Genomic DNA, 7,722 nt, shown 5'->3' on the forward strand with positions numbered 1-7,722 from the left:
TCTAGTCAAGGTCATGACCTGACCCAAAATGGTCATGTTGCATATCAATCGATCCTTATCGTCGTGCTGATTACATCCAAGGCATTGCCATCGCTCTAGTGCGCCTCTATCAAAAGATATTCGCTAAAAACTGTTAAATACCATTCGTGACCTGAGATGACCTCAGGCCTCAGGGGCATAAACCGGGGTCATGGGTACCATTTTTATGTTCAGTGTGACAAAGTTACTTGTATTTCTGTGTTTGAGAGTGTTTATAACGTCCTTCGTCCAAAAGAGGCGCCTTTCAAGATTCTCCCATTTACTTACTTTTTCCCATTTACTCGTATAATGGGGAGGCCGCAAAACTGATCTGACCTTAGGTCACCGATATCAAAATTCCGAAATAAACAATTCGTACATACCATTGCTCTTACCAGTCGCAGAAAGTTTCAAAGCAATCGGTCACTCGATGTAGCTGGCAGACATTGAAACTCTTTTATGAGGTGAGTTCGCTAGAAGTGACCTAGTGACCTGACCTTGGGTGACCTTGGTCTATAATTCTTAAAACACATGTAGAATTGGTGTAGGATAAGGTATGCCAGAAACAACGGCGCTCCACGCCGCCGTTTTTAGATATTCGCGAAAAAACATGGGGGTTGGGTGTTCAACCCCCCCCCCCCCCAGCAGGACGCGGGTTAAGTAGGTAGGAATGGAATTTTTATTTCGAAATATGTCATGCCTAACATATTTGTTGCTTTAGTGAATGCATCTCACTATTTGATTTACTTATTTGAAATTTATATGTAATTTATATGTGTACGTTATGAGTATGGTAAAATTACAAAAAGAATAGTAAAAATATTTTCCCAAAAGCGTATCCATGCTCAAACGATACAAGCACACCCAATGTGCCCCTCCATTGGTCACGAAAAGCTCACCCTCCTTCTCCAGTGGCCCAGCGCGGCTCGGGTGTTCGTCGCGCCCGACGACTGAGTCTTATATAGCCGGGTGCGCCGAGGGACGATTATTGACCGCTAGTTAGGCACCGGATCCGCAACCGACACCGCACGGTAGTCGGACGAATATTATACATACCTAGTATTGTTTTATCGATATTCGGGTGTTGAAAAAGTCTCTGACGAAACGCGTCCACCCATGTGCTGTATGTTTTTCCTACTCAATATATATCCATACCTAGTTACATTACATTATCCGTATATAATGCATACATGCATGTACTTACATACACTCCGCCGTTAGAGGTGTGTTGTAGCCGATCCTGGCTACTCCGGGAGATTCTGTTAGATGTTGTGACATTTTGACCCTCGCCCCGTTTTTTTTTTAAGGGGGGGGGGTGTGAGACCTGTCCTTTTTTCTTCCATATCTCCTAAACGAAGGCTAGCTTATAGGTACGACTACCGAACTTTTCATAAGTTTACCCTTTTCGACCGCAATTTTACACGTACACATCCTGACAAAAGGAAAATATGGAGATCCCAAGCAGAATGACCGAAAAAGACTTCAGGGTGGCGTCATGTTCGGTCAGTTTTGGTGCAAAACATGGTTCTACAACACGGACAATGGCTCTAAAGAGCTCAGTTTTTTTTATAGTACTAACTTCGGTCCCGTAGCTCAGTTGGTTAGAGCGTTGGACTCCGCGTGGTGAGAGCACGCGTTCCCGCTTATGACAGTCCGGGTTCGAAGCGCGACGGGCGCTCGATATTTATGGGCCTCCTGACAGGTATGGTTGCGGTTGGTGGCAGGCCGTAGCCAGGCGAAGTCAGCGAGGGGACCGGCCGTGCGCGGCTTTGTGCGCACGTTAAACTTTGGACTCTAAATTCTGCCATAGATTCGGAATTGCGCGATTGGAGGGTAGAGGGCAGGGTCATCGCAACAAGCTTCGCTTAGCGGTGGCTCTGTCCTTGTATAGACGGCTGAGTTTCGCCGCCCGCATCCGTCCGCGGGAGGAGGCCGTCGGCCGTCTCCTAGCAACTGTTGCTAGGGCAACGCCACCCCGCTCCCCGCTTGGGCAGCGACAGCTGACCAGACGCTCAGAGGAGAGAGTCGGCGGAGCAGGGGCCGGCCGGACTTGTGCCTGTTTTTGGTTTGTTTTGCCTAATATAGCAAACATGTGATTTTAAATATCGGCTTTCGGACCTAGACTCAACCACAGTCTACATTGGTGGCAGCGGTGCGTGTTTATCGCAAAACTATGCCTTTTGAGCGCCGCAACAAAGTGAGAAAAAGTAAAGCCGATTATTTTCTGTGCCTTTTGCACTGACATTTTGGCCCGCTTGATGCGTGGCGAGACATTGAAGATCGAGCTAGCTTGCTTGCTGGCTATGATGAAACCAGATGGGACTACCACAGCTGCGGTGGCCAGCTACCACACCGTCTGCACTGCAACATCTGCGAGACTGCGCCATGAGACAGGTCAACTTCGAGCTTTCCTCCATTGAGGTTGGTGACACGCTGCTCCATGACCTGTGTGCGCATATTTAACATGTCGCTCGTAAAAACTGTCTCGGCTCCGGACAATGACTGCACAGTGGCAGTGAGTCGCGCAGTTTCTGTGAAATTCGTCGAGTGACTGAGGCCTCGTTCACTGCCTCACTGAACTGAACTTTCGCTGATTTTTTACCGCTGTGGCTCATCGTTGATCGTCATTTTATGGAAGAAAAGTTATAACTCTATTTTTTTCATCGCAAGAAAGTTAAAAAGTTACATCCTTTCCGTGTCATATCCTTTCATGTGAAGGTGCCTTTCTTTTTCCTTGTCCTTTCATATGTGAGAAACGATCATTTGCCTGTGTTCTATCCTTTCCCAGTCGTACCCATTTTCCGTATTTTTTTTTCTGGTGTTTGTGCATTTCATTACGATGCCGGATGATGTAAAGCCACCTGATCTGGATTCTGGTTCTGAGATGGCTGTTAGAACCACAGTGCGTGACCCCGTTGACATTGCGATGTCGTCTTTTGTTTCTTTGCCGCGTTTTAATGGGGATGGATCTCTGCGCCGGTATTTGGAGGATTATGACCGCTATGCTCGTGTTCAGGGGTGGGATGAGCGACGCAAACTTGACGTTTTGCCACTGACTTTGACTGGCATTGCTCGCGATGCGTATGATGGGTTGCCTGCGTCCCAGCTTGGCTCATTTTCTGGTGTGGTTGAGGGGCTACAGTCGGCCTTTACCAAGGCGTCGGGGACTGACCACCATTTGGCGCTTCGGAACTTGCGCTACAGTGCAGAGGAGCCCCTGGATGCATTCGTCATTCGTTTCAAAAAGCTGATGAAGCTGGCCTTCCCTACTGTAGACGACCTCACTCCTCTCCTGTTCAGTCACTTCCTCGCTACGCTTCCGCAGGAGTATTACACTGCCGTAATTGCCGATGGCATTTCTTCCTTTGACTCTGCCGTCACAAAGGTGCGCAACATTCAATGTTCACGAGTAACAATCGGTGCTGCAGCATCCCCGCTTGCTTCCGCTGTGTCTCCTGACCAGCGTGCTCCAGGCTCTCAGTCCACTGTGAAACCAGTCCGTGTTCTTGAGTCTGAACAGTCTGTTGTCGATGCTCTGAACAAACGTGTCTCTGAGCTTGAGGCCCGCCTGGCTGCAGTGACGCTCCAGGCCCAGATGAACCCAAACGTGTCCAACCGTCCCAACCGTGTCCAGCGTCCGAGAGGTGACGCTGCTGCTTCAGTGACGTGTCACTGTTGTGGCCGCGCCGGTCATGTCCGTAACCGGTGCCGTCTGAATCGCTGTCGATGTTTTGTGTGTGGCGGTGAAGGTCACATCGCCAAAGTGTGCCCAGAGCGACAGCAGGGAAACGACCAAGGGTCCGGTCGTTCACACGGGGTCGCCGGTCGGACCCAGTAAGCAATGATGAAAAGTCAATCCCGATCACTGATACGATGCGCATTACGGGAAGCGTGTCTGGTGTCAAATGTGAGTGTTTGCTGGACACCGGCAGTTCAATTAGCATCTTGCATAGCTCAGTGTTTGATGCCCTCCCAAATGTGACCCTGAAACGTACCAATGTAACGGCCAAGGCTGCGTCTCAAGAAGACTTGCCTTTGTTGGGTCGGGTCGTAGTCACATTCCAGATCGGTGATGTCACTTACCCCCTTCCCCTATTTGTGTCTGACGCAATTGACGTGCCTTGTTTGTTGGGAGTGGATTTCCTTCAACACTGTCCGTGTGTGATAGATTTGAGTCGGAGACGTCTTGTCATGGTTCCCAACGTGTCCGTTCGCTCAGTTTCTGCACAGGCTGTGAGTTTGGGCAACGTGTCTCTGAGCTGTGACCGCGTGATTGCTCCTGGTAGTGAAATGGTCCTTCAAGGTCTTGTGCCAAATTGCAATTACGTCGGCCCAGCCCTGATTGAGCCAGATGATGTCCCCTCTGGTGTTGAAGTGGTGCGTGCTATTGTCAATGTTGATCGTGCTTGTGTTCCCGTGGTCGTTCGGAATGTGACAGCAGAGCCGATCACGCTCTTCAAAAAGCGAAGCTTGGCTTCGGTCGAGGTTGGATTTGTAGAGCAGGCACCGGAGCTCTCGGCGTCGACAGATGTTGATGTGAAGAAACTGGCCAAACTCGATCAGTCTCTCCTCACTGACGAACAGCGTCAGAGAGTCCACGAGCTGTTGTCCCGCTATGCAGATATGTTTGACGGCCATATCGGCTTCACTGATGTGGTCACCCACGACATAGACACCGGTGACCACCCGCCCATTCGACAGGCACCCAGACGTGTTCCCCCTCACCTTGCAGCCGAGGTCAAGGCACAGATCAGTGAGCTGGTGGACCAAGGGATTCTCGAGGAGTCGAATGGCACATGGTCGTCTCCAATCGTTATGGTTCGAAAGAAGAATGGAAAGTTTCGTTTGGTTGCTGATCTGAGACGTTTGAATGCTTGCAGTAAGATTCCTGTGTATCAGATCCCGCGTATTGATGATACGCTGGATGCGCTGTCTGGTTCTGATACGTTTTGCCAACTTGACATGAACAGCGCGTATTTTCAGATCGGTGTGTCCGAGAAAGATAGAGATAAGACCACCATCACTACACCCTTCGGTTCGTACCGCTTTCGAAGGATGATTTTTGGTTTGGCAGGAGGACCTGCTACCTGTGCTCGTCTGCTTGATCGTGTGTTGGGAGATATCACGCCGAAAGACTGTGTTCATTATTTTGATGATATTGTGGTTCATGGAAATGGAGTGGAGGACGTGCTGGCCAAACTTGATAAGGTGCTGCAGAGGTTGCAGGCCGCAGGGCTTACACTGAATCTGGAGAAATGTTCTTTGTTTTGTAAAGAGGTCAACTTTTTGGGTCATGTAGTGTCAGGTGGTGGCGTGAGAGCTGATCCCGAAAAAGTAGCCAAGGTAGTAGACTGGCCTGTTCCTCGTACAGTCAAGGAACTGTCGAGCTTTTTGGGACTCGCGTCATATTTCAGAAAGTTTGTGCGCAATTTCGCCGAAATAGCTGCTCCTCTGTTTCAGCTGACGCACAAAGATGCAAAGTTTCAATGGGGTGACATGCAGCAGAGCGCGTTTGAGCAGCTGAAGTGTGCGCTTACGAGCGCGCCAGTGGTCTCATTTCCCACATTTTCAGCTGGTGCTGGCCGATTCCGGCTGGATACCGATGCTTCTGACACAGGCATTGGTGCTACCCTCTTCCAGGAGCAGGATGGAGAGGACAAGGTGATCGCGTTCGCGTCTCACAGGCTGTCGAAGGCGCAACGCAACTACAGCACCACACGAAAGGAGTTGCTGGCTTGTGTTATTTTCGTCCAGCATTTCAGACACTACCTGCTTGGTAGACGTTTTGAGCTGAGGACTGACCACGCGAGCCTTCGCTGGCTTCTCAATTTCAAAAATCCCTCAGGAGTGCTGGCGAGATGGCTGGAGATACTGTCCGAATATGACTTCGAGATTATCTTTCGTCCAGGGTCTGAGAACGTGCCAGCTGATGTCATGAGCCGACGTCCGCCGGTGACCCAGGATGCCGCGACTCAAACTGCACCAGAGAGTGTCCCGGTCATGAGAGTGTCTCCTGGCTCGTGGTCAAATGGCTTTCTTCGCCACGAGCAGGACCAGGACCCTGCGATAGCTGACATAGCGAGACACATGTCCACAGGAAAGAGGCCGAGATCGACGAACGTGACCCCCAGCGCTGTGACGCTGCTGAGACAGTGGCACCGCCTGAAGCTGCTGGACGGTGTGCTGTTCCGTGTGTATCGTGCCCGTGCAGGTGGAGAGGAGCAGTTGCAGCTGGTCGTACCGCAGCAACTTGTTCCCGGTGTGCTGACCTCTCTGCACGCAGGTCCAGCTGGAGGCCACTACAGTGCTGAGGCCCTTGTCGCGACTGCCAGACGCGAGTTCTGGTGGCCCAATATGGACGAATCCGTGAAGGATTTCTGCAGCCGATGCGAGCGCTGCAACACGAGAGCTGCCCCAGTGCCCCGACCGAGAGCGTCGATGGGCGAGCTTTACGCTGAGGAGCCTCTGGAGACCATTTCAATCGATTTCCTTTCAGGTTTGCCGACTACTTCACAGGGCAATCGACATTTGCTTGTGGTTGTTGACCATTTCACCAGGTGGTGTGAGGCTTACCCAGTGCCAGACATGAAGGCAGTAACGGTAGCAGACGTCCTGGTGAATCAGTTTATTTCTCGTTTTGGCTGCCCGAGACGAATTCATTCTGATAACGCTGCCAATTTCACAGGAGCTCTCATCGAAGAGGTTTGTCGCCTGCTAGGCGTTGAGAAAACTAAGATTTCCCCCTATCATCCGGAGGGCAACGCTAAATGTGAGCGCATGATGAGAACCATTCTGGGAATGCTTTCAAAGCATCTGGACGGTAACCATGATGACTGGGATGTCCATCTGCCGCTATTGATGTTGGGCTACCGTGCAAAAGTGCATTCGTCGCTTGGTTACTCACCGTATTTCATGCTCTTCGGCAGGAACCCAACGATGCCTGCCACTCTTCAGTTTCAGGTGCCGTCAACTAAGGCCAAAACAGCCACTGTGTCAGAGTACCTGGAGAAGCTCACGCAACGGTTGAAACTGACCCACGACATCGCTATCCAGTCTTCCAACAGCAGACATCAGCGCAACAAGAGACTTTACGAGAAGAAGCTGACACAGCATCAGTTCGAGGTTGGTGACCCTGTTTATTTGTTCAAAGCTGTAGTACCACGCGGTGAATACTACAAGTTCGTCAGGCCGTGGAAGGCAGCTATTGTGACCGCAAAGCTGTCGGATTTGAATTACAGAGTTCGTTTGCTGGGTGGCAGAAAATCGGTTGTTGTGCATCATAACAGGTTGAAGCCCAGACCCGACGGCTCAGTGATTCCGGTCCCAGATAGTGACCTTACCTTTTCAGAGACTGCTAACCCGAACGTGGCGGCCGGAGAGGCGATTGATTCCACAGACGCCCTCCAGCCGGATGGGAGGACTGCAGGTTCTCCTCTGGCCGCCGGGCCAGCTGGTCCGTCTCACCCACAGACTGTGTGGCCCACAGGAGATGATTATGTCCCACCGGCTCCTCTTGGCATTTCAGACGCTGATGAGCCTGCTGGCGTGACGGACGTCACTGATGACTTGTCGACAGGCATTGCAGTTGCAGGTGATGACTCCGCTGTGACGGTTCCTTCCGATGTCGCTGCTGGGTTGGCGATTGGTGTCGCAGACGTCACCGAGGCCGTAGAGCCGGTGGCCGCCAGCAACGCTGGTTCAGCG

This window comes from Amphibalanus amphitrite, unplaced genomic scaffold (genome assembly GCF_019059575.1).
Source record: "Amphibalanus amphitrite isolate SeventyFive unplaced genomic scaffold, NRLGWU_Aamphi_draft 000250F_arrow, whole genome shotgun sequence".
NCBI classification, from domain to species: Eukaryota; Metazoa; Arthropoda; class Thecostraca; order Balanomorpha; family Balanidae; genus Amphibalanus; species Amphibalanus amphitrite.